At 39.5% G+C, this 27,454-nt stretch overlaps 1 protein-coding gene across 3 annotated transcripts in view; it reads right to left on the reverse strand.

Annotated features, from left to right (window-relative positions):
- elfn1b (extracellular leucine-rich repeat and fibronectin type III domain containing 1b) overlaps positions 1-27,454 on the reverse strand; it is a 301,266-nt gene that overhangs the window by 267,861 nt on the left and 5,951 nt on the right. Inside the window, exons 3-5 of one of the 3 annotated variants that reach the window (XM_062026574.1) lie at positions 6,203-6,258; positions 6,030-6,072; positions 5,893-5,935 (exon numbers count right to left, since the gene is read on the reverse strand). The exons of 1 other annotated variant lie outside the window; for it this stretch is intronic. The gene's annotated coding sequence lies outside the window, so the exon portion shown is untranslated. Of the gene's footprint in view, positions 1-5,892; positions 5,936-6,029; positions 6,162-6,202; positions 6,259-27,454 lie in introns of those variants that run through there. One more of the 3 variants, XM_062026577.1, reaches the window with a different exon arrangement.

Below are 27,454 nucleotides of genomic sequence, written 5' to 3' on the forward strand. Positions count from 1 at the left end.
AACGAACTAGTAGATTAATGTTAGTTTTGAGAAAGTAATACAACCACAAATGACCCAATAAGTTACCGCATACGTCAGCAGCCAAATGAAGAAAGAACCTTATAACCCATTTTGAAAGTTTCTATTATACCTAATAATTACTGTGATATATATCACTATGGCGGGGGGCTGCAATATGGATTTTATCGCCGTTCCCTACATCAAAGTCTGCTCCCTGCCTCACCTGCACATCAACAACAGTCCGTCCCTGCGTCCAACAATCTTTCCAGCAGATTTACGTCAAACTCGAGTCGTACCACCTTTGTGTTCATCTTGGACTGCCCTGGTTCCACCGAACGTCAGAATTTAAAGAAAAGGTGTCGTCAATCAGGAAAAAGGTAATTTGCCTTCAAGACAATTCAGAATTGACAGGATAAAGTGTGTTTCCCTTGGAGACCACCCACGCACGCACATATACTGCAGCAATGATTACATAGGAGTATATTGAGTACTATATATATATATATATATATATATATATATATATATATATATATATATATATATATATATATATATGTCGATTAATTACAGGAAACAGCCTTTATGCGATCATGTGACATTTCAGTTGTACGAAGGAAGAGGGGACATTAATTACAGCCGCATTGCCAATGATTCTGTTGCCGCTGTTGTTGTGTCGCCAGATCTAAATAATCAATGCACTTGCTGTACACGTGTTGGTATGTGTGCTAATTAGGCACCTTAATAAGGTGAACACTTATTTATTAAATGTAATTAACCCCGTAATTTGGGACTGGGCATTACACTGAAAACTGTATCGTAATAAAGTGTTTTATATCCGTTGATATCGATAACTATTGATATTTTTATGACCTATTAAAAATAGGGACCAGTAAAATATATTAAATGTTTAAAAAAAAAAAAAATTATGTAACTTTCCTCTTATTAGAATCCCCTCAGCTATCAAGGCAGAAAGGAAATGTCAACACAAGCATGAAAAAACACTCAATGTAAACAAAATTGTAAAATCACATTGAACACTTAATAAACTTTTTAAGATTAATGTACAAAAATATTGAACATAAAATAATTGCTTAATAAAGTGTAAGAAAATAGTGCAATGTGTGAAAATGTAAACAGAGAAACCTGAGAAGTGCCAGGAAGTTACAGCTGTGCCATAAAGGGTGAGCGTAGTCTACCGGCCTTGGTGGGAACGAGCGCCTTGCATCATTTACAGACCACACTGGTCTGACTACGGTCTGTTTTTAAAAATACAAAAAGTGACTTTTCCTTTTTTCTTCTCTTCTCACACCATGCACAGAATCAACCGCCAGACAACAAGTTGGCGCAACCAAACTTCATAGTTGATACTGTTACCTGATTGGCTGTCACCATACTTGCCAACCCTCCCGATTTTCCCGGGAGACTCCCGAATTTCAGTGCCCCTCCCAAAAATCTCCTGGGGGAACCATTCTGCCGAATTTCTCCCGATTTCCACCCGGACAACAATATTGGGGGCATGCCTTAAAGGCACTGCCTTTAGCGTCCTCTCTCACCTGAAAAGGAGACTATTATATATGTCTTCGTTATCCATAGGTTTATCTATAACCCATAAAGTAGGCAGGCACGGAGCTATTTCTCAGCGTGTGTTTATTCCAGCCGGCACGTTAAAGGCCTACTGAAACCCACTACTACCGACCACGCAGTCTGATAGTTTATATATCAATGATGAAATCTTAACATTATAACACATGCCAATACGGCCGGGTTAACTTATAAAGTGACATTTTAAATTTGCCGCTAAACTTCCGGTTCGAAACGCCTCTGAGGATGACGTATGCGCGGGACGTAGCCCGGGGAACACGGGTATGGCTTCCACATTGAAGCCAATACGAAAAAGCTCTGTTTTCATTTCATAATTCCACAGTATTCTGGACATCTGTGTTCGTGAATCTGTTGCAATCATGTTCATTGCATTATGGAGAAAGAAGCTGAGCAAGCAAAGAAGAAAGTTGTCGGTGCGAAATGAACGTATTTTCCGAACGTAGTCAGCAACAACAGTACACAGCCGGCGCTTCTTTGTTTACATTCCCGAAAGATGCAGTCAAGATGGAAGAACTCGGATAACAGAGACTCTAACCAGGAGGACTTTTGACTTCGATACACAGACGCCTGTAGAGAACTGGGACAACACAGACTCTTACCAGGATTACTTTGATTTGGATGACAAAGACGCAGACGTGCTTCTGTGAGTACGCAGCTTTGGCTTCTAAACATTTGATCGCTTGACCGTATGTGCGCAACTTTTTTTTGCGTATGTACGTAACTTTTTAAAAATATATAAGCTTTATGAACCTTGGGTTAGGTGAACGGTCTTTTGGGCTGAGTGATTGTGTGTGTTGATCAGGTGTTTGAATTGTATTGGCGTGTTCTATGGAGCTAGGAGCTAGCATAGGAGCTAGGAGCTAGCATAACAAACACGCAGGTGTTTTTATGCAGGATTAATTTGTGGCATATTAAATATAAGCCTGGTTGTGTTGTGGCTAATAGAGTATATATATGTCTTGTGTTTATTTACTGTTGTAGTCATTCCCAGCTGAATATCAGGTACCGTGAGTATGCAGCCTTGGCTGCTAAACATTTGATAGCTTGACCGTATGTGCGCGTCACGTACTTAACTTTTTAAAAATATATAAGCTTTATGAACCTTGGGTTAGGTGAACAGTCTTTTGGGCTGAATGATTGTGTGTGTTGATCAGGTGTTTGAATTGTGTTGGCGTGTTCTATGGAGCTAGGAGCTAGCATAGGAGCTAGGAGCTAGCATAACCCGTACCGTACGTGCGCGTCACGTACGTAACTTTTTAAAAATATATAAGCTTTATGAACCTTGGGTTAGGTGAACGGTCTTTTGGGCTGAGTGATTGTGTGTGTTGATCAGGTGTTTGAATTGTATTGGCGTGTTCTATGGAGCTAGGAGCTAGCAGAGGAGCTAGGAGCTAGCGTAACAAACACGCAGGTGTTTTTATGCAGGATTAATTTGTGGCATATTAAATATAAGCCTGGTTGTGTTGTGGCTAATAGAGTATATATATGTCTTGTGTTTATTTACTGTTGTAGTCATTCCCAGCTGAATATCAGGTCACCCCCGGCTCTCACAGCATCTTCCCTATCTGAATAGCTTCAACTCCCCACTAGTCCTTCACTTGCACTTTACTCATCCACAAATCTTTCATCCTCGCTCAAATTAATGGGGAAATTGTCGCTTTCTCGGTCCGAATCTCTCTCACTTCATGCGGCCATCATTGTAAACAATAGGGAACTTTGCGTATATGTTCAACTGACTACGTCACACTACTTCCGGTAGGTGCAAGCCTTTTTTTTTATCAGATACCAAAAGTTGCAATCTTTATCATCGTTGTTCTATACTAAATCCTTTCAGCAAAAATATGGCAATATCGCGAAATGATCAGATAGCAGATCTATTCTATGTGTCATACTTGATCATTTCGCAATATTGCCATATTTTTGCTAAAACGATTTAGTAGAGAAAATCGACGATAAAGTTCGCAACTTTTGCTCGCTGATAAAAAAAAACCTTGCCCCTACCGGAAGTAGCGTGACGTCACAAGCGGTAGTGCTGCTCACAATTCCCCGTTGTTTACAACGGAGCGAGAGATCTTCGGAGCGAGAAAGCGACGATTACCCCATTAATTTGAGCAAGGATGAAAGATTTGTGGATGAGGAACGTTAGAGTGACGGACTAGAATGCAGTTCAAGAGATATCTTTTTTCGCTCTGACCGTAACTTAGGTACAAGCTGGCTCATTGGAATCCACACTCTCTCCTTTTTCTATTGTGGATCCCGGATTTGTATTTTAAACCACCTTGGATACTATATCCTCTTGAAAATGAGAGTCGAGAAGGCGAAATGGACATTCACAGTGACTTTTATCTCCACGACAATACATCGACGAAGCTCTTTAGCATGAGCTAACGTGATAGCATCTGTCTCAAATGCAGATAGAAACAAAATAAATAAATCCCTGACTGGAAGGATAGACAGAAGATCAACAATACTACTATCAGGAGACACCGAACCAAACACTGGACATGTAAATACACGGTTAATGCTGTGCCGCCTGTCGAAGCCTGGCAATGCTGTTGCAAACGACGCTAACTTAACAACGGGACCTCGTCAGAGCTATGATAAAAACATTAGCGCTCCACCTACGCCAGCCAGCCCTCATCTGCTCATCAACACCCGTGCTCACCTGCGTTCCAACGATCGACGATGCGGTCGGCGGCCCGGAGACGTAGGAAGTCAAGGTGAGGTGCCGGCGCTAGCGTCTGCTATCCAACAAAGTCCTCCTTGTTGTGTTGCTACAGCCAGCCGCTACTACACCGATCCCACCTACAACGTTCTTCTTTGCAGCCTCCATTGTTCATTAAACAAATTGCAAAAGATTCACCAACACAGATGTCCAGAATACTGTGGAATTTTGTCGAAGAAAACAGAGCTCTGTGTATTGTGTCCAAACACTTCCGTGGACCTCGCGACGTCACGCGCATACGTCATCCTCCAAAGGCGTTTTGAACCGGAAGTTCCCCGGGAAATTTAAAATTGCCCTTTATAAGTTAACCCGGCCGTATTGGCATGTGTTGCAATGTTAAGATTTCATCATTGATATATAAACTATCAGACTGCGTGGTCGGTAGTAGTGGCTTTCAGTAGGCCTTTAATACACTGACAAACAACATCCGGATTCCCATCATGCATTGCTTCAAAACTACGGCAAGTAGTAATGTCCAAAAACATAACAGAGACGAAGCAGAAGAACGAAGAAGAGACATGGTGACGACGAGTAAGAAGAAGAAGTACGCTTGCAAGTTCCAAAATGATTGGAAACAAGAATTTCAGTTCATCCAGGACAGCTCGAAGGGGAAGGGGTATGCTGCCTGCACATTTTGTAGATCAGACGTCTCCATTGAACACGGTGGCCGAACGGATATACTCATTCATGAACGGATTATTTATATACTGCATATTAGGGCTGCAACAACTAATCGATTAAATCGATTAAAATCGATTATAAAAATAATTGGCGATTAATTTAGTCATCGATTCGTTGGATCTATGCTATAAGCTTGCGCAGAGGCTACTTTTTTTAATTTTTTTATATTAACCTTTATTTATAAACTGCAACATTTACAAACAGCTGAGAAATAATAATCAAAATAAGTATGGTGCCAGTAGGCTGTTTTTTTCCAATAAAATACTGGAAAGGATAGAAATTTAGTTTGTCTCTTTTATCCGATTATTAAGTAATAATCGACAGATTAATCGATTATCAAATTAGTTGTTAGTTGCAGCCCTAATATATATATATATATATATATATATATATATATATATATATATATATATATATATATATATATATATATATACACATATAACAAATATTTGAAAATATATACACCCGCCCCACATCTCCCGAATTCGGAGGTCTCAAGGTTGGCAAGTATGATATATAATACTGTATATAAATGTATGAGTTAGTTTAGATTATTCTAAGGCAACAAAAGGATTGCGGCTTGAATAACATGATCATTTCACGGATGTCAAGTCATTTTCATGACAATAAAAATTAATTTGTGTGTTTAATCTGAAGCCCGGTGCTGGCAACAAGTGTCCAAACAAACAAAGTTAACGTCATAGCTGCTTGCCCGGACTCCCTGTGAGCTCTTTCTATATTTGCCAAGAAAAAAAACAACACATAAAAAGTGAAATATGATTAGGGTGATGGCATCTGCAAAGGTTCCACGCAGCATTAGCGCTTGACTAAATAAAGCAGTAAAATGTGTTCTATGGAGATTCAAGGGGCAGACTTACTTGAGCAAGAAGGATTCCTCTTGGCGCTCCAGGGAACTCATCTCTTTAAGCAAACAGCGGAGGGGGGGAAAAAAGATTGAGGCTTAAATCCGAGCAGAAAAGTGTGAAGATTATTTTAAAAAATCAATTAGAGGCACCTCAGTGGGGAAGAGCGCATGGCTGGCCAAGAAGGGCCTGCTGCTGGAAGTGCATACAAAACAGTGTTGGTGTTATTTTAGCAACACTGCACTTAGCTATTAGCTCTTAGCATGACTAGCTGCTAAGTCAGTGTTGTCAGGCAGTCAACATTAGAAGCACTACTTCAGCTCACCTGCTCCTCACTTCCTAGTCGGGAGTTTAAGCCACGCCCCCTTAACGCAGGTGCTCCTAAATGTAGAAATTCAGTATTTCTGAGTTTTTGATGAGTCGGACAACTTTCAAAGTTAAAGTTAAAGTACCAATGATTGTCACACACACACTAGGTGTGGCGAAATCATTCTCTGTATTTGACCCATCACCCTTGTTCACCCCCTGGGAGGTGAGGGGAGCAGTGGGCAGCAGCGGTGGCCGCGCCCGGGAATCATTTTTGGTGATTTAACCCCAATTCCAACCCTTGATGCTGAGTGCCAAGCAGGGAGGTAATGGGTCCCATTTTTATAGTCTTTGGTATGACTCGGCCGGGGTTTTGAACTCACAACCTACCGATCTCAGGGCGGACACTCTAACCACAAGGCCACTGAGTAGCGTCTTTTGGAAAATAGAAACTGCTTGGACTCTGAATCTTTGGGCACCACACGATTTGATTTGATTTGATTAGTAGGGGTGACGATTCGATTTAGAACTAATTCCCGTTTCAAATACTCTTTTAATAACATTGGGTACCAGTTCTATGATTAACTACAATCCTCCATAAAATAGATAAACGGTTATAATACATTTCTATATTACTTAAAAAAATAGTTATGTTTAATACAATTCTACCCAGATAATGTAAAAAAAACAAATAAGGCAAAAAGAGAAGAATCCCACACTTCTCTTTTCTGAAGTAAATCTGTTAAACAGATATGGGCATCTACATCGATGGTGTCCAAACTACGGCCCGAGGGCCAAGTGCGGTCCACCGATGTCAAATTAGACCGCGAAACGTCATGAGTTAATCCCAGAGCCCAAAAAAAGTCTGCGGGCTATAGAGCGTTTTCTATTCGGGCTCCAGTACTATGGAATGCCCTCCCGGTAACAGTTAGAGATGCTACCTCAGTAGAAGCATTTGAGTCCAATCTTAAAACTCATTTGTATATAGCCTTTAAATAGACTCCCCTTTTTAGACCAGTTGATATGCCGTTTCTTTTCTGCTCTGCCCCCCTCTCCTTCGAGGAGAGGGGGGCACAGTTTCGGTGACCACAGATGAAGCGCTAGCTGTCCAAAGTTGGGACCAAGGGTGGACCACTAATCTGTGCATCAGTTGGGGACTCAAGATGATCTCCTGTTGGCCCCACTATGGACTGGACTCTCACACTATTAACTAGATCCACTATGGACTGGACTCTCACACTATTAACTAGATCCACTATGGACTGGACTGTCACACTATTAACTAGATCCACTATGGACTGGACTCTCACTATTAACTAGATCCACTATGGACTGGACTCTCACAATATTATGATAGATCCACTATGGACTGGACTCTCACTAGTATGTTAGATCCATTATGGACTAGACTCTCACAATATTATGCTACATCCACTCAACGTCCATTGCACCGGTCGCGCTTTGAGTGTGGGATGAGGCAAAAACTACGCACATCTGCGGTCCTCTGCAAGGTTTCTCATTGTCATCCCATTGTGTTGAGTTTTTTCTTGCCCTCATGTGGGATCTTAGCCGAGGATGTCGTTGTGGCTTGTGCAGCCCTTTGAGACACTCGTGATTTAGGGCTATAAATTGCATTTATTTCTAAAGCCTGCCGCTTTTTGATGTTACTATACTGTTGCCATATAGTGGATTACATGAGTTTTTCCGGTCAAAGTCCTTTAATTATGCCTCTGAATTTCAAAATGCACAGCATTCTTTATATGACCCAATGCAAACAACCTTCCCTATTCATGGTGCAAAAACCCAACCAACACAAAATGTTTACAGACATACTCACTGAACTTTGTGGATATTATCCAAAAAAAAAAAACATTTTCTAAATTCCACCCAAATCCATTACAGGGTTTTATTGGAAAATGCAAAACACTCTCCACACTTATCCATGCTTGCCGCATTTTAGCTGCTTGATATTTCTGATTGATTACAAAACTTTAAGGAGGTCGTCACAGAAGTAAACAAGGTAGAAGTCGAACTTTCACCAACTCCTAATATCCAATTATTCATCCATTATATTACTATAATATAATGGAGGCGGCATGGCGTAGTGGGTAGAGCGCCCGTGTCAGAAACCTGAGGGTTGCAGGTTCGCTCCCCGCCTCTTACCATGCCGTTGTGTCCTTGGGCAGGACACTTCACCCTTGCCCCCGGTGCCGCTCACACTGGTGAATGAATGTTGAACGAATGATAGGTGGTGGTCGGAGGGGCCGTAGGCGCAAATTGGCAGCCACGCTTCCGTCAGTCTACCCCAGGGCAGCTGTGGCTACGAAAGTAGCTTACCACCACCAGGTGTGAATGAATGATGGGTTTTTAACATGTAAAGCGACTTTGGGTACTTAGAAAAGCGCTATATAAATCCCAGTTATTATTATAATATGTACACATATATATGTAAAGGGCTAGGTTATATATATATATATATATATATATATATATATATATATATATATATATATATATATATATATATATATATATATATATATATATATATATATATATATATATATATATATATATATATAACACATATATACATATATATATATATATATACACATATATATATATATATATATATATATATATATATATATATATATATATACATATATACATACATATATATAAATAAAACATTTTAATCGATTAATAATAGTTACAAATAACAATCGAGATTCATTCGAAAATCGATTTGTTTTGACACCCCAGAAAGTGTTATTAAATAAATGTTTCATATTTGAGGTTTACATTTCTTGGGGCAACTGATGGTTTCTATTGATGACTTTGATGCTTGTATAAAAACATACTTGTTACCACTGCCAGGTGGTAATATGAGCGCCAAAGCTAGTTGGTTTTCTTCCAGGAAATGTCCGAAATTGGGTAAGAAACAAGTGATTGCATTTTGGCACTGATACGGATCATTTGTACTCGGGGTGGGAATCCTTGGACACCACACCATTTGATTCCAATTCTTGAGTTGACGATTCAATGCACTCTCAAAAATGTTTTTGGTACACAGATTTAAAAAAACTTTTCCAAACAAATTCCAGGTTACAAAACCTCCTCTTGGCTGCGGACGTAGGACTTATACGCGCAGTGTTGGCCTAAAAAACTACAAAAATCACATTATTCTAATCAGTCTACCCATGCATCCAGTCATCTTCTTCCGCTTAACCGAGGTCGTGTCGCGGGGGCAGCAGCCTAAACAGAGATAATAAAAGCAAATATAGCAAACCCAACTCCAACCCAATCCCAGATTTACAATACTTACAATAAACATTTACAAAGCAATTGTGAAGCCATTCAAATACAATATCTATTAAATACTATAGCAAAAAAAGGCAAAACCAAAAATGTATAAATTGATTTTTAATTTAATTTTGATGAAACTTTCAGGAAATGTCAAGAATGGGATAAGGAACAAGTTACTACATGATGGGGCTGATCTGGATCACACTCTAAATTCATGACTTTTTAATACAAATTTAAGACATGTTTTAATCGACATAGTGTGTTATTTGTCATAAATGTAAATTAAATAATTGTTTTTAGAACCATGTAATATTTCTAATTATGGTACTAACGTTGAACATGCATGTCTGTTTGATGAAGCTGTTTGACCTTTGAATTGTTTATATTTTGATGACATTTTCTTTATTTAAATGACAAATAAATGCAATAATCCATTACACGAGTACAACTTTTTTCCACAATAAAAGTTAATATTTTCTTTTAAATTAATGTTTTAATTAATAATTTACCAGTTATGTTTTGACTTTACTCATGTTACTGCGAAATATTCACTGAAACTGCATTTTGTAACTGAAGTTAAAAAGTAAAGAAGAAAAAAATTTCCCACAACTAAATAGTCAGGTTATTTAATAAAATACTCAAGTTGTGTCAGGTAGAGATTTTAAAGCATTTATCGGCAGATAACATCGGCAGTCCGATATTATCGGCTGATAAATGCTTTAAAATGTACTATCTGAAATTATCGGTATCGGTTTCAAAAAGTATGTATGACTTTTTAAAACTCCGCTGAACGGAGTGGTACACGGACGTAGGGAGAAGTACAGAGCGCCAATACACCTTAAAGGCACTGCCTTTGCGTGCCAGCTCAATCACATAATATCTACGGCTTTTCACACACACAAGTCAACAGCCATACAGGTCACACTGAGGGCGGCCGTATAAACAACTTTAACACTGTTACAGATATGCACCACACTGTGAACCCACACCAAACAAGAATGACAAACACATTTCGGGAGAACATCCGCACCGTAATAAACACAACAGAACCAATACCCAGAACCCCTTGCAGCACTAACTCTTCCGGGACGCTACAATATACACCCCCGCTACCCCGCCCACCTCAACCTCCTCATGCTCTCTCAGGGAGAGCATGTCCCAAATTCCAAGCTGCTGTTTTGAGGCATGTTAAAAAAAAATAATGCACTTTGTGACTTCAATAATAAATATGGCAGTGCCATGTTGGCATTTTTTTCCATAACTTGAGTTGATTTATTTTGGAAAACCTTGTTACATTGTTTAATGCATCCAGCGGGGCATCACAACAAAATTAGGCATAATAATGTGTTAATTCCACGACTGTATATATCGGTATCGGTTGATATCAGAATCGGTAATTAAGACTTGGACAATATCGGAATATCGGATATCGGCAAAAAAGCCATTATCGGACATCTCTAATGTCAGGGCAAATCTGCATTCTTCTCCTCTTGGCTGACATGCTCGAATTCTTCAGCCTCCTCTGTGACCACGCCTACTCTGTTGTGATTGGTTGAAGGACAGAGTCACCAAACTGTCAAGCAGAATTGGATGACTAGTGGAGAATTTGGCTGAGCTTTGTTCACAGAACTGAAGTGGCGAAAGCGGAGGAGTAGTGGACGCGAGGTCGGTCTTTAGCACCCAAATGGTAAATGGGTTATACTTGTATAGCGCTTTTCTACCTTCAAGGTACTCAAAGCGCTTTGACATTATTTCCACATTCACCCATTCACACACACATTCACACACTGATGGCGGGAGCTGCCATGCAAGGCCCTAACCACGACCCATCAGGAGCAAGGGTGAAGTGTCTTGCTCAAGGACACAACTGATGTGACTAGGTTGGTAGAAGGTGGGGCTTGAACCAGGAACCCTCAGGTTGCTGACACGGCCACTCTCCCAACCGTGCCACACCACCCAAGAAATCAACAAACTCTTCCTATTGCTGCCTTACTCCAATTTAGATATAGAATTCTTACATCTGAAAAAACACTTTCAAGCTGACATTTTTAGGAAAAAGCGACCAACGGCGCAAGGCGGCAGTCGCCGATTACCACCGATTGGTGTTCAACCACGCTACCTGCATGTTCCACACACCAACATTTAATTGTGGTCGTTGTCCTCCTCCGCCGTTCATAACAACTCCAACAACACAAAAGCGATACAGTATGCACAATACACCGGGAGGCAAACACGTTAATGGCCACCATAACTCACACCCACCTTAACACGCCCCCAAGAGCGCGCATGTACGTGCATGACAGTGATTTATCTACGGCCAGCCTCCAATGAAGCCCTTTAATGGACTACTGTGTTAACGAGCCCAACACAACTGTCATTATTCATACACCAATATGAATAATATGTCGTCTACACACAACACTTACTGCGCACAATATTAAGTACACTTAAATTATCAAAAAAAGATCCAATAGAAATATGTCACAATGTTAAAATAAAATAAAATAAATAAAATAAATAAAATAAATAAAATAAATAAAATAAATAAAATAAATAAAATAAATAAAATAAAATACAATGTACATACATGAATAATTTAAGATTGACACAAAATTAAGTTTGGATCATTATATTTTTTTAAACAAGGAAACACTTCAATAAATTGTGTTTGAATGAAGTTAAATTTGAAACTAATACATACATGGTGTACAATTAATTGAATTAATATAATAAAACAAATAAATAAAAAATACTAGCATTGCATATAGTTCAAAATTTGAATAAAATGATGATAAAACATACAACATACAAAATTTAAGAAACAGCAATGTCATTAAACAAATACAAACATAAATATATAAACACGATTCGGACCATTTTTTGGTATTAGTTACAATTATTTATCAATGTTTTTAAGCTTTGTTTTTATTTCATTACTCGAAGCAATACATTCTTAACTTAACCAAGCAGAGCTAAGAACCGGAAAAGCTTGATTAAAAAAAACCTGAAATACATTAGGTATTTGTCCGCCCTGAGATCGGTAGGTTGTGAGTTCAAACCACGGCTGAGTCATACCAAAGACTATTAAAATGGGACCCATTGCCTCCCTGCTTGACACTCAGCATCAAAGGTTGGAATTGGGGATTAAATCACCGAAAATGATTCCCGGGCACGGCCACCGCTGCTGCTCACTGCTCCCCTCACCTCCCAGGGGGTGATCAAGGGTGACGGGTCAAATGCTGAGAATAATCTCGCCACACCTAGTGTGTGTGTGACAATCATTGGTACTTTAACTTTAACTTAAAGTTGTATTTTTGCCTCATTCCTGTGAGAACCCTGCGTGTGACTAAAGCATTAAGGAGTGTGACTATCCACTCTGCCTAAAACAGGAGTGCCAAACTACAGCCCGCAGGTCAAGTGCGGCCTGACGACGTCTTTTAAGTTGGCCCACAAGACATCCTGAGTTTAGTAAGTAATCTCGCCACAGCAATCATTTTAAAAAATGTCAATGCTGCCATCTTGTCGCTCATTTTGTCGAAAACGTTAGTTCTTCCTGGTTAATGACCTCTTATCACAGTTTGAATGCGCAACATTTATTTTTATGACCCGATACAAACAACCTTCCCTAGTCATGATGATAAAAAAATAATAATAATACAACCAACACGAAATGTCAACAGACATAGTCACTGAACTTTGTGGATATTATAAAAAACATCCAACACCATAAAAAAATTCTAAATTAGACCAATTTACACCAATTACAAAGCATGATGGGAAAAATGCAAAACACTCTCCACACTGCTTGATATTTTTGATTGATTACAACACTTTAAGGAAGTCCTCACGGAAGTAAACAAGGTAGAAGTCGAACTTTCATACACTCTTAATAACCAATAATATTAATTATATATCCATTATGTTAATATGTACACACACACACATATATATATATATATATATATATATATATATATATATATATATATATATATATATATATATATATATATATAGGCTATATAAATGTATAGTCTCTCTCTCTCTTTCTTTCTCTTTCTCTCTAATAATAATAATAATAATTAAAAAAATAATATATATATATATATTTTTTTTATTTATTGGAAAAATATGTATATATTTTTTTGTGTATGTATATATATGTATGTATGTATGTATGTATGTGTATATATATATATACATATATATATATATATATATATATATATATATATATATATATATATATATATATATATATATATATATATATAGGCTATATAAATGTATAGTCTCTCTCTCTCTTTCTTTCTCTTTCTCTCTAATAATAATAATAATAATTAAAAAAATAATATATATATATTTTTTTTATTTATTGGAAAAATATGTATATATTTTTTTGTGTATGTATATATATGTATGTATGTATGTATGTGTATACATATATATATATATATATATATATATATATATATATATATATATATATATATATATGTATATATATATATATATATATATATATATATATATATATATATATATATATATATATATATATATATATATATATATATATATATATATATAGTTACCTTACATGTAGTCAGATTTCGGCCCCCAACAAAATTATTTTAGCCAAATGCGGCCCCTGAGTCAAAAAGTTTAATTGCATTTATGAAGCCCTTAACATGCACGACAACTCATTAAAAATTATATTTTTGGGGCACCGAACACAAAATTTTTAATTTTATTCAATAGCATCGTCTTAAAAATGTGCCAAAATTAGCCCCTGCTACCAGATTCACGTATCATCACAAAAATCCATGGAGACGTCTATAATGAGAGGATGCATGTAAAAGTCTCAAAAAGCCATATTTGAAAATAAAACAGGAAATTGGCCAACTTGGTTTCCGTCGGTCAGTTTAAGGCTAAAAGACAGCCATAGTTTGTATTTGTCTTTTGGTCAAAGGTTAGTCTCCAAATGGGCTTATTTTCTTATTTCATATTTTCTTACGGCGTGGCGAAGTTGATAGAGTGGCTGTGCCAGCAATCGGAGTGTTGCTGGTTACTGGGGTTCAATTCCCACCTTCTACCTTCCTAGTCACGTCCGTTGTGTCCTTGGGCAAGACACTTCACCCTTTGCCTCTGATGGCTGCTGGTTAGCGCCTTGCATGGCAGCTCCCGACATCAGTGTGTGAATGTGTGTGTGAATGTGGAAATACTGTCAAAGCGCTTTGAGTACCTAGAAGGTAGAAAAGCGCTATACAAGTATAACCCATTTATCATTTATATTACTGCCTTTCCCAGTGTTTAACAAAAATGTTTGGGTTTTTTGCCCAACCTCCTCGCTCCTCCTTCCCAAAAACGGGCCACTTTGCCTCAACCCATCTTCCCTTAGCTCAGTTACAGCTCTTTTTATTACCAAATATGTGTTGTATGTTATATGTGTTTTATGTTGCACGATTGCACCAAGAAAAAATCCTAGTTTGTGAACCCGTTCTCAAACAATGGCAATAAAACTATTCTGATTCTGATTCTGATTCTTATCTTCCCATTCTCAAGGCATACAGTATATAAGGATATGGAAAAAAATGTTTGTCTCTCTCTCTCTCTCTCTCCCTTTATTTATTTTCTTTGATAGCATCGTATATACTTGCTTCTCTGTAACCTGATTATACTTAAAATCTTAAATAAATACTTAAAATATATGATTTGGAGTAAATGTTTGTTTCCATGTTAACTTATTTTGTTATATATTATGAAAAATCCAAGCAGGAACAAGACATTGCTACGTTGATTATACATACATGTCCTTTGAAACTGACTTTGAAACAATTGCAAAATAGTTGTATTTGTAAATTGAGACACGGTTGATGTCTAACGTTGGATCCACATTGTTGGTTGGGAAATGACCAAATTTCAATGGTCAAATGAACGTCAGAACCCAACATTGATTAAAAGTCGTCAAAAAGTATGTTGTTTCAACGTTGTATTTGTGCTGTAGAATATTGGTAAGGAAAACAACCAAAATTCAATGGTCAAATCAACGTCACAACCCAACATTGAATAAACGTCGTCTGAAAGCATGTCGTTTCAACGTTATGTTTGAGTTGCTCAACGTCAGGACCTAATTCAACAAGTTCTCAACGTTGTTTCAATGTCATGTGCCAGCTGGGATGTACAGTATGTTATGAATAGCTCGTCTTCTGAGTCGAACAACAAATGTTGTAACTGTATGAATAAGGCGGAAGATATTATATTGTGGAGGGAGAGTGTGATCAGCACGCCCGCAGGAGCAAAGGTCACCGCCTCTATCAATGGTGTTGAGGGCGGAGCACCATCGGATAGGGGCGGGGCATGTGCTGTCGGCGAGACACAGCTGGCAGGTGATTAGATTTCACAGGTGGTACGTGGTAATCTAATTATCTGTTGTCTTTAACAGTGAGCGACCGGGAGCAGAGAAAGGGGGGATACGGACGCGACTGGAAGGTCGTGGTTTGCTGGAGAAAACTTTGATTCAAACAATTGATTATTAAAACCTTGTTAAAATCTGCACGCTTGGCTCCAGTGAAGTGTCTGTCAGTGGGACCACTAGGAAGCGACTTCCACATATATGTTTTACTTCTTTCTGCTCTTTTCGTTTCAATATTTCTTTTAAATGTTGATAGGTTTTTTTTGGACCTTAAGTTAATGAAAAAAAACCTTAGCTTTCCCTGGACATGTCTTTATTGAGTAGGAAAAATTCCAAAACAATGTCAATAATAAACATTTTGTTAATAGATCGCTCTATCTCTATTGCGGTCAATGAAAAGGGGGCATTAGAAATCTTAAAGACTGTTTCATGCTAGTCTCCTATTGGGTTCTCATTCGTACCTAATGGAGTGCACCAGTGGGTGTGCACGTAAAAAGAGTGCAGGGGGGGTAATTTAACCCACGGGTGCAATAATTCTGAACAAACGACTGACACGGCGGTTTTTGCATACATGAAGAAGAACATGTGAGCTATTTTTCACCTGTTGTGTCCACCTTGGGGGCTTCACACATCTTACCCACGTTTGTGCGAGACAGCAGAACACAGGCTTAGCTCGCGTGTGCGTGTGTGTGTGTGTGTGTCTGTGTGTGCGTGCATATGTGTCAAGGACGGCTGCTCCTTCAGTTAGTGAGCAGGCCTCGGGGCACATGCCCATCCCGCCCGGCCGAGCACTGCCGCCGTCAGTGGGGGGCTGTCACTCCGCCCCCCTCCCCTAATAAATCTTTCCCCATGGCAGCTAACGCAAAGTGAAACCTCAGCTGTGCTCTGTTCTAATATTCATGCCTGTTTTGCTTTTACAGCATCGGGAGGCCAGCACGTGTCAGCAGCTGCGAGCCTTTTTTGGGTCACGTGATGACGACTCCAACATCTGTGCGCGCTCGCTCTCGGCGTCCATTTTGTGTGCCACCTGAAGCCTGATAGCGTGATCCACTGCAGGTGCTGCTGGTACCACAGCTACTTCTTTAACACTTGGTGCATTTTTTTTACTCATTTTTAAAGAAGTGTCAGAGGTGCCACAATAGATGTTTATTTTTTTGTCTGTTTGTGTCATTGCCTCTTACGCCTCCATGCTACCGACACCTTACACCAGGCCTGGGCAATTATTTTGACTCGGGGGCCAAATTTAGAGAAAAAAATGTGTGTGGGGGCCAGTATATCTATTTTTAGGAACACTAATACAAAACCTCACAATTATGTCTGATTGAATGCTAAAAACTTTATTACAGACCGCCTTAAAAAACTGAATAGAATTTTACATATTTTTACTGAATGAGACACCCAGAATGTACATGAAAATAAAGAATGTGGGATTTACAATATTAACTATGAAGGATAAAACACTGAATATTTACAACATATGAACGTCACACCCCCTCTCGACATATTTTACAATCAAGCGAAACACAACAAAAATGCAACAAACACAGTGAAATATGAATGTGAAGGGTAAAAAAAACACATACAATCTGATACATCTGATATATCATTAAGTTTTAGAACTTTGTTGTAAAAATCTTCTTCCGCGTCTGTCCCTGACACCCACATTTCAGGCTGGCCGCTCTGGAAACACTCTGTGGAAACGCTCCCCGCCCACAGTGCTTGGTGCCTCATCTGAGCTGCTGTGACTTAGATTACCAAAATAACTAATTAGATGACCATATTAACTAGTATATCATGCAAAAGCGCAGATTCCAACCATTTAAATACTTTGTATAGTTCAAGACTTACGGTAATTTGAAAACATCACTGCACATCATAATGGCAGCTACACTTTCCATCTTAAAGATCCAAATAAAATATTTGGGAATGTCCGGCGGGCCAGATTGAAAAGCTTAACGGGCCGCATGTGGCCCCCGGGCCTTAATTTGCCCAGGTCTGCCCTACACCCTCCTTCCATTTAAGCACTACATTAAATGCGCTGCTTGAAACGTGCTCACAGTTAAATTTTTCTAATGGGCCAGGTTTTTTTCACGCCCCCCTGAAGTTAATGTGTATTTCCTTATCTGAATGTGTCAAGATAGTTCTTTCCTAACACTAAAGATGCCATCACGCCTTTGCCTCTCACACCCCCCACATTAAATCAACATTGACTACTGTTGAATTAGGTCCTGACGGTGACGCAACTCAAACATAATTCTGGAGGGAGGTGTGGCCAGCGCGCCTGCAGGAGCAAAGGTCACTCTCTAGGTCGTCCTCAGACGAGCCTTCCATCGTTGCTTCCAGTCATCCTGATTCTCCATACATTTGGCCAGTTCCTTGGTACTCTGAGCTCCTGCATCCTTCTTGAGTACATCCACGTATGTTAGTGTGGGACGTCCTCTTGACCGATGCCCATGTGTTGGTTCCCACAGTACCAATTTGCTGGCTGGCAGCTCCTGATGCCTTTGGCAGTGCCCTGGTAGTCTCATTCTCCTTACAGCAATCTTCTCGCTCACCCTTGGTATTCCCCTGTAGAGGACTCTGTTGGTTACGTGCACACTCTTGTTGATGTTATGCACTGCACGCAGCATCCTGGTGTAGCAACCATCCAGAGACCTCTCCAGGGTTGGCTTCAGGGTCCAGCATTTGCTGCCATAGAGGAGAACGGACTCAACTGTCGCGTAGAAGAAGCTGAGTTTGATTTGGCGGGGGAGGTTGGAGCTCCATACACTGGTCATGCCGTTCAGGGCCCTCCATGCAAGTGCCTTCCTCACTTTTAAATCCTGCTCAGTTGAGTTGACCCATCCGCCCAGGTATTTGAAGTCCTCAACTTCTTTCAGCACAGTGCCTCCTGCTGTTATCAGAGGTTGATGTTCTGGTGGAACGTTGTAGGTCATAACCTCAGTTTTCTTGGCATTTAGCCTAAGGCCAACCTTGGCGCACTCTAGCTCTACCCTGTGTAGGAGTTCTTGTGCTTGTTCCACGTTGTTGGAACCGCCTCTGTCCATGGTGTTGAGGACGAGCGCCATCGGATGGGGGCGGGGCAGGTGCTGACGGCGAGACACAGCTGACAGGTGATTAGATTTCCCAGGTGGTACGTGTTAATCTAATCATCTGTTGTCTTTAACAGTGAGCGGCCGAGAGCAGGGGGGGGAGAGAGGATACGGACGTGACTGAAAAAGTCACGTTCTGCGAGAGAAAGACTTTGTTAAAATCTATGTGCATTAAAAACTTTGTTAAACACTGCACGCTTGGCTCCTGTGTTGTGTCTACAGTGGAACTGCTAGGAAGCGACTTCCACAATAATGTTGAAACAACATGCTTTATGACAACTTTGAATCAATGTCGGGTTCGGACGTTGATTTCATCATTGAATTTTGGTCATTTCCAAACCAATATTCTGCAGCACAAATACAACGTTGACACGACATACTTTTTGACGACGTTTACTCAATAGCAGGTTGTGACGTTGATTTGACCATTGAATTTTGGTCATTTCCCAACCAATATTTTACAACACACATACAACGTTCAAAGAACATACTTTTTTACGTTTATTCAATATCAGTTCCTGCCTTTTTTTTTTACCATTTAAATTACGTCATTTACCAACCAATATTCTACAACACAAATACAACGTTGAAACAACATACGTTTTGACAACATTTATTCAACGTCAGGTTGTGACATTGATTTGACCGTTGAATTTCGGTCATTTCCCTAACCAATATTGTGCAACACAAATACAAAGCAGAAACAACATATTTTTTGACGACGATTATTCAATATCAGGTTCTGACATTCATTTTACCATTGAAATTTGGTCAATTTCCAACCAATATTCTACGACACGAATACAAAGTTGAAACAACATACTTTTTGACAACTTGTATTCAATGTCAGGTTGTGACATTGATTTGACCATTGAATTTTGGTCATTTCGCAATCAATATTCCACAACACAAATACAACGTTGAAACAACATGCTTTTTGACGACGTTTATTCAATGTCTGGCTGTGATGTTGATTTGACCGTTGAAATTTGGTCATTTTCCAACCAACAACGTGGATCCAACATTAGACACGTTGTTTCAAAGTCAGTTTTAAGCGACATGTGTAATCAACGTTGTATCAATGTCTTCTGCCTGCTGGGGTAGCACCGCGGGATTCGGTCGGTGCCAAAAAAAGGACCGGATTTGGTACCCAACCCTAGTCATAACCACAAATTCCCATCACGAACGAGATTGAACGTTAGCAAAACATAGCATAGCTATGTGAGCTACATGCTAGCATTCTGCTTACATTTTAACAGCAACCAAGTTGGCAAAGTTTTAGGCTGCATTTTAAAATGTGAAGCGAAGCCTTTAATTTGTACTGATTTTTTCAAAGTGAAATAGAACTTCCTTTCGGTGATGTTCTATCTATGACAAGTGGTGCATATTTGAATACAAAAAGAAACACTTGAACAACAATGCATCAAATAGAATCATTTAGGCAGACTTCAGGGTTGTCAGCGCTCCAGAAGCTTGCGTCGCTTCATCCCTCCCACGCCCCCCCTCCGAGTGGAAGTCACAAAGTGGCACTTCTTCCACATTATTGCCTAGTCCAAAGTGTGAGCTCAGCACAAGAGGAATCAGCGCACATCTTTCAGTCAGCCAGCGGTGGAGCGGCTACGAGCTCGCTTGGAAGCGTATGAATCTCTTTAATGTTTTTCATCTACTGCATAATTTAGCTCATGCGGCCTGAATAAAATTGTCACCAGTAAATATAAACAGTAGAGCACGGGACAGGACCTGGAACACTTTTTTTTCTTTAATAAGGTGCAATAAAAGACATCTCTAAGTTCTGACTTTCAACTCAAGATTGAAAAAAATACTTGAGAAGCAGAAATGAATATTAATGCACAAAATGCTCCAATTAGCCGCTGGGTGTGTGGTCTACAGCAGAAAATGTTTCCCCAGAACTCCATGAGAACTTTCCAGAAGAAAACTCTTTAATTGTCACTGAATTATGTTTTGTTGTCATTATATCACCCAAGTATGACTTTCGAATAAAAGTCTTGACACGTTAAAGCCATGAAATTACAAGTTGGAATACACTCTGCCAAAGGAAGTTGCAATAAGTCACTGATATAAGTGTCTGCCTTGCGCCATAAAAACCACCAGCGTTCCTTTCTTATCGCCCGTGAAATGTCCAACTTGCATCAGGGACTAAAAAGATTCCACTTAGGCGGGAATTACTGCCGCCCTGACACTGCTGGAAAACTCAAGTTGAATGTACCTTAGCAATCATCACACATTAGCAGCAACGACCGCAGCCACGCTTCATATTATATATATATATATATATATATATATATATATATATATATATATATATATATATATATATATATATATATATATATATATATATATATATATATATATATATATATATATATATGTGTATATATGTGTATGTATATATTTGTTGGATCATATTACGCCTCTACCGGCTCACCTGCACTGGGTTCCTGTGCACTTAAGATGCGAGTTTAAGGTTTTACTACTAACGTATAAAATACTATTTTGCTGATTGTATTGTACCATATGTCACGGCCGGAAATCTGCAATCTAAGAACTCCAGCTTATTAGTGATTACCAGAGCCCAAAAAAAGTCTGCGGGCTATAGAGCGTTTTCTATTTGGACTCCAGCACTCTGGAAGGCCCTACCAGTAACAATTAAATATGCTACCTCAGTAGAAGCATTTAAGTCCCCTCTTAAAACTCAATTGTATATTCTAGCCTTTTAAATAGACCCTTTTTAGACCAGTTGATCTGCCGTTTCTTTTTTGCTCTACCCCCTCTCCTGCCAGGAGAGGTTATCAGGTGACCACAGATGATCAGTTGACCACAGATGACCCGCTAGCTGTTCAAAGTCGGGACACGGGGTGGACCACTCATCTGTGCATCAGTTGGGGACGTCTCTGCGCTGCTGACTTGTCTCCATTCTAGATGATCCCCTGCTGGCCCTACTGTGGACTGGACTCTCCGATTATAAACCATATCCACTCGGCATCCATTGCACCGGTCGCCGGGAGGGAGGGGGGTCGGGGGTGTCCACATCTGCGGTCCCCTCCAAGGTTTCTCATTACGCCCAATTGGTTGAGTTTTTCTTGCCCTGATGTGGGATCTGAGCCGAAGATGTTGTTGTGGCTTGTGCAGCCCTTTGAGACACTTGTGATTAAGGGCTATATAAATAAACTTTGATTGATTGATATTTATACTGAATCTTTTCATATAATACTGCTACTGGAGGCCTCAGCACAAAATGACTCATTGATCCCTGGAATAGTTGATGATATTTGCCATGCACTGAACAAAGAATATAAAACACGCCCTATCTCCCAACAGTAAATCATCTTTTTAAAAAGCCCTAACGTTGTTCCGGATCAGCCCCAAAATTTAATCACATGTTCCTTATCCAATTTTTTACATTTCCTGAAAGTTTCATCAAAATCCGCCCATAACTTTTTGAGCTATTTATAGTGGGGTTACATCATACTTGCCAACCTTCCTGGTTTTACCGGGAGACTCCCGGTATTCAGCGCCTCTCCCGATAACCTCCCGGCAGAAATTTTCTCCCGACAAACTCCCGGTATTCAGCCGTAGCTGGAGGCCACGCCCCCTCCAGCTCAATGCGGACCTGAGTGGGGACAGCTTGTTCTCACGTCCGCTTTCCCACAATATAAACAGCTTGCCTGCCCAATGACGTCATAACATCTACGGCTTTTAGAGAGTAGAGTGCACAACTGCGCACACAACAAGGAGACGAAGCAGAAGAACGAGGAAGTTACAGACATGGCGACGCCGTCGACGAGCAACATGAAGAAATACGCTTGCAAGTTCCAAAACGAATGGAAACAAGAATTTCAGTTCATCCAGGACAGTTCGAAGGGGAAGGGGTATGTTGCCTGTACATTTTGTAGAACAGACTTCTCCACTAACCACGTTAAACCCAGATTCCGAACTAACAAAGGTCTTAACTCATTCTCTTTCTATGCCACATCAATGTGGAATGCGCTCCCAACAGGTATAAAAGAAAGGGCATCTCTATCCTCCTTCAAAACCGCAATAAAAGTTCACCTCCAGGCAGCTACAACCCTAAACTAACACCATCCCCGGATTGCTAATAATCAAATGTAAACAATCAAATGCAGATACTTTTTCTTTTTCTTATGCCTTCTGATCTCTCTCTCCCTCTCTCTCTCTCTCTATGTCCACTACTTGATGTCCATATCCCCCCACCCCACCCCCCACACCCCCCCCCCTCCCTCCACACCCCTGATTGTAAATAATGTAAGTAATTCAATGTGATTATCTTGTGTGATGACTGTATTATGATGATAGTATATATGATAGTATATATCTGTATCATGAATCAATTTAAGTGGACCCCGACTTAAACAAGTTGAAAAACTTATTCGGGTGTTACCATTTAGTGGTCAATTGTACGGAATATGTACTTCACTGTGCAACCTACTAATAAAAGTCTCAATCAATCAATCAATCAATTGAACACGGTGGCCGAAATTATATACTCATTCATGAACGGAGAGCGAAGCACATGGCGGCGGCAGCGCAGCACCGATCACAGCCCAGTATTATGGGCCACCTCACAAAATGTATTATATATATAATAAAATAAATATATATATATATATATATATATATATATATATATATATATATAGCTAGAATTCCCTGAAAGTCAAGTATTTTATACATTATATATATATATATATATATATATATATATATATATATATATATATATATATATATATATATATATATATATATATATATATATATATATATATATGAAATACTTGAGTTGGTGAATTCTCGCTGTAAATATACTCCCCTCTTAACCACGCCCTAAACCACAACTAAGATGCACGTTACAATCAAACAGCTGGTGCGTAATACTTACAGTATCAACACTGTTTAGGGCGCAATAAAAGACGAGACAGCAAAGACCACCATAAACTATACACTACTTTTGGGGGGGCAGTACATCTAAGAAGGACAGCTCCATACTGGAGAAACTGATCAGGCGGGCCGGTTCTACGATCAGAATAAAACTGGACTCACTGGTGACGGTGGCAGAGAAGAGGACTGTGGAAAAACTAGTGAGCATCACGGATGATGCCAGTCACCCTCTTCATACCGTTATCAGTAGCCAGAGAAGCCTGTTCAGTGCTAGACTACTTCATCCCAAGTGCAGGACTAATAGACTAAAAAACTCCTTTGTCCCACACGCCATTAGACTGTAATAGTCCTCTCTGGGGGTGAGGGGGGGTACTAGGATGACAGGGGATGCAAAGCAATAACAGTGCAATACTTTTTCATAACATGGTCACTACTGCCTAGTTTCTCTTGCTATATTCTTATTTTACTGTTATATTTTTATTCTCATTGTTGCTTTTTATTTTTATTCTTATTGTAATATTTTTCTATTTTGTTTTCATTTATTCCCCCATTATTTACTTTTTAAATTCGATCTCAATTCTGTACACTGCTGCTGGCATTTTAATTTTCCTGAGGGAACTCTCCTGAAGGAATCAATAAAGTACTATCTATCTAACTTCTTGGACATGCAACTGCAATAGCCACTTATTTTTTATCTTTGTAGACTCAGAAATGTGATAATAAAACAAGATCTAACAACTTGACAGCAGTTACCATAATCAGCTCATTTTTAAATGTTGCAATAAAAAAATTAAACTGAAATAATTTTTATTTCTTAACACACACACAAAAGTAACAAAAATTACCGGTATGGATTCCCGGGTACCGGGGAATTGGTACAGTATCGGACTGAACATGAACAGTACCCATTAGGGATGTCCGATAATATCGAACTGCCGATATTATCGGCCGATAAATGCTTTAAAATGTAATATCGGAAATTATCGGTATCGGTTTCAAAATTATCGGAGTAAAATGTATGACTTATTAAAACGCTGCTGTCTACACGGACATAGGGAGAAGTACAGAGCGCCAATAAACCTTCAAGGCACTGCCTTTGCGTGCCGGCCCAATCACATAATATCTACGGCTTTTGACACACACAAGTGAATGCAAGCATACTTGGTCAACAGCCATACAGGTTACACTGAGACTCAGAAATGTGATAATAAAACAAGATCTAACAACTTGACAGCAGTTACCATAATCAGCTCATTTTTAAATGTTGCAACAAAAAAAATTATCGGACTGACGATATTATCGGCCGATAAATGCTTTAAAATGTAATATCGGAAATTATCGGTATCGGTTTCAAAATTATCGGAGTAAAATGTATGACTTATTAAAACGCCGCTGTGTACACGGACACACGCGCCAATAAACCTTCAAGGCACTGCCTTTGCGCGCCGGCCCAATCACATAATATCTACGGCTTTTCACACACACAAGTGAATGCAAGCATACTTGGTCAACAGCCATACAGGTTACACTGAGGGTGACCATATAAACAACTTTAACACTGTTACAAATATGCGCCACACTGTGAACCCACACCAAACAAGAATGACAAACACATTTCGGGAGAACATCCGCACCGTAACACAACATAAACACAACAGAACAAATACCCAGAACCACTTGCAGCACTAACTCTTCCGGGACGCTACAATATACACCCCCCGCCACCCCCTACCCCCCCCAAACCCGCCCACCTCAACCTCCTCATGCTCTCTCAGGGAGAGCATGTCTCGAATTCCAAGCTGCTGTTTTGAGGCATGTTCAAAAAAATAATGCACTTTGTGACTTCAATAATAAATATGGCAGTGCCATGTTGGCATTTTTTTCCATATCTTGAGTTGATTTATTTTGGAAAACCTTGTTACATTGTTTAATGCATCCAGCGGGGCATCACAACAAAATTAGGCATAATAATGTGTTAATTCCACGACTGTATATATCGGTATCGGTTGATATCGGAATCAGTAATTAAGAGTTGGACAATATCGGAATATCGGATATCGGCAAAAAAGCCATTATCGGACATCTCTAGTACCCATCCCTAGGTGGCAGTGATGCGCTCACCAACTGACAAAAAACAACGGACAAGAAAACACTTCTGTCGCCAACGTCTCCACTTTGCTGAAGAAAACATTTTTGGTCTTTTTGTTGAAAATCATCATCCCCACGCTCCTCCGCATGGTAATGGCTTGTGTCGACGTCGCATAATCAAACAAACACATTACAGGAGGCGAAAAAATGACTTCCGACCAAGCGGAAAGCTATTGAGAGCACCTTCAGTTTTGAATGAGCGCGTCCGCCAACGCACGCCGCCCTCTTTATAGCCCCGCGGCGACACGGGGAAGCGTCTTTTATGGACGACACAATTTCCTTTACAGCGCAACGCTGTGATGTTTGTTTGCTCACTTCATTAGCCGCATTTTGCCAATGGGCGCCTTTTTTTTTCTTTTTTCGCTGATTCATCATATTCTGTCGTGTTTACTAATTGTTTAGTTGTAAGCGGCTTAAGGAGTATTGCTTTGTGTAATTTTAGGACACAACTGCACGGGAGGGGGCCGGGGGGGACGATCGATGGTTTGCCATTGTTTGTCGTGGATGACGCACTGTTAGCGACAGAAGCATTGACTGATCAATATCATGCACAGATACATATTAGCACAGACACATATTAGCAAAAGGTGCGATGTATGGGGTATACATTTGTTGTTGACTCCTAGCACACATGGCTGTGTGTGTGTGTGTGTGTGTGTGTGTGTGTGTGTGTGTGTGTGTGTGTGTGTGTGTGTGTGTGTGTGTGTGTGTGTTCTTGTATTTGTACCCTTCTTGAGACATCAACAGGGAAAAGTACCGGTGAACAAGTTATGACCGAAATCATGGTCCCAATACGGAAAACCATTGCATCTAATAGAGAATGTCTCATCCGCACCCCTGGTGGGGAAACCTATAAAAATTAGAGTGGTGCCAAACAGGAAAGTTTTTTCAAATTGACTGTATGTCGGTTTTAAAAAGTGCTCCCTCTCTGGTCAACATGTGAAACAACAAGTGTGTGTAATAATTTGAAGTGCTCCCCCTCTGACCAACATATGTAATAACAAGTGTGTGTAAGAGATTGAAAAGCGTCCCCTTTGGCCAAAACTAATATAAAGAAATAAATAACATGTATATAGAGACATATTGTCATAACTTGAAGTAAATAATGAATATTAAAAACCAATTATAAAAAAATAAAAAATAAAATTAACTAAAAGCTTACCTTTTTATATTTGCACAGTATATGTATATTATTATTGTTGTAAATACAAATCTTTATATATCTAGAAAGGGTGGTCCTACAGAGGTAGGTATTTTTCGGAGGTCTCAAGAAGGTAACAAATACAAGAGTGTGTGTGTGTGTGTGTGTGTGTGTGTGTGTGTGTGTGTGTGTGTGTGTGTGTGTGTGTGTGTGTGTGTGTGTGTGTGCATGTGTGTGTGT

The sequence above is a fragment of the Entelurus aequoreus genome, linkage group LG18, assembly GCF_033978785.1.
Source record: "Entelurus aequoreus isolate RoL-2023_Sb linkage group LG18, RoL_Eaeq_v1.1, whole genome shotgun sequence".
In the NCBI taxonomy this organism is placed as follows: Eukaryota; Metazoa; Chordata; class Actinopteri; order Syngnathiformes; family Syngnathidae; genus Entelurus; species Entelurus aequoreus.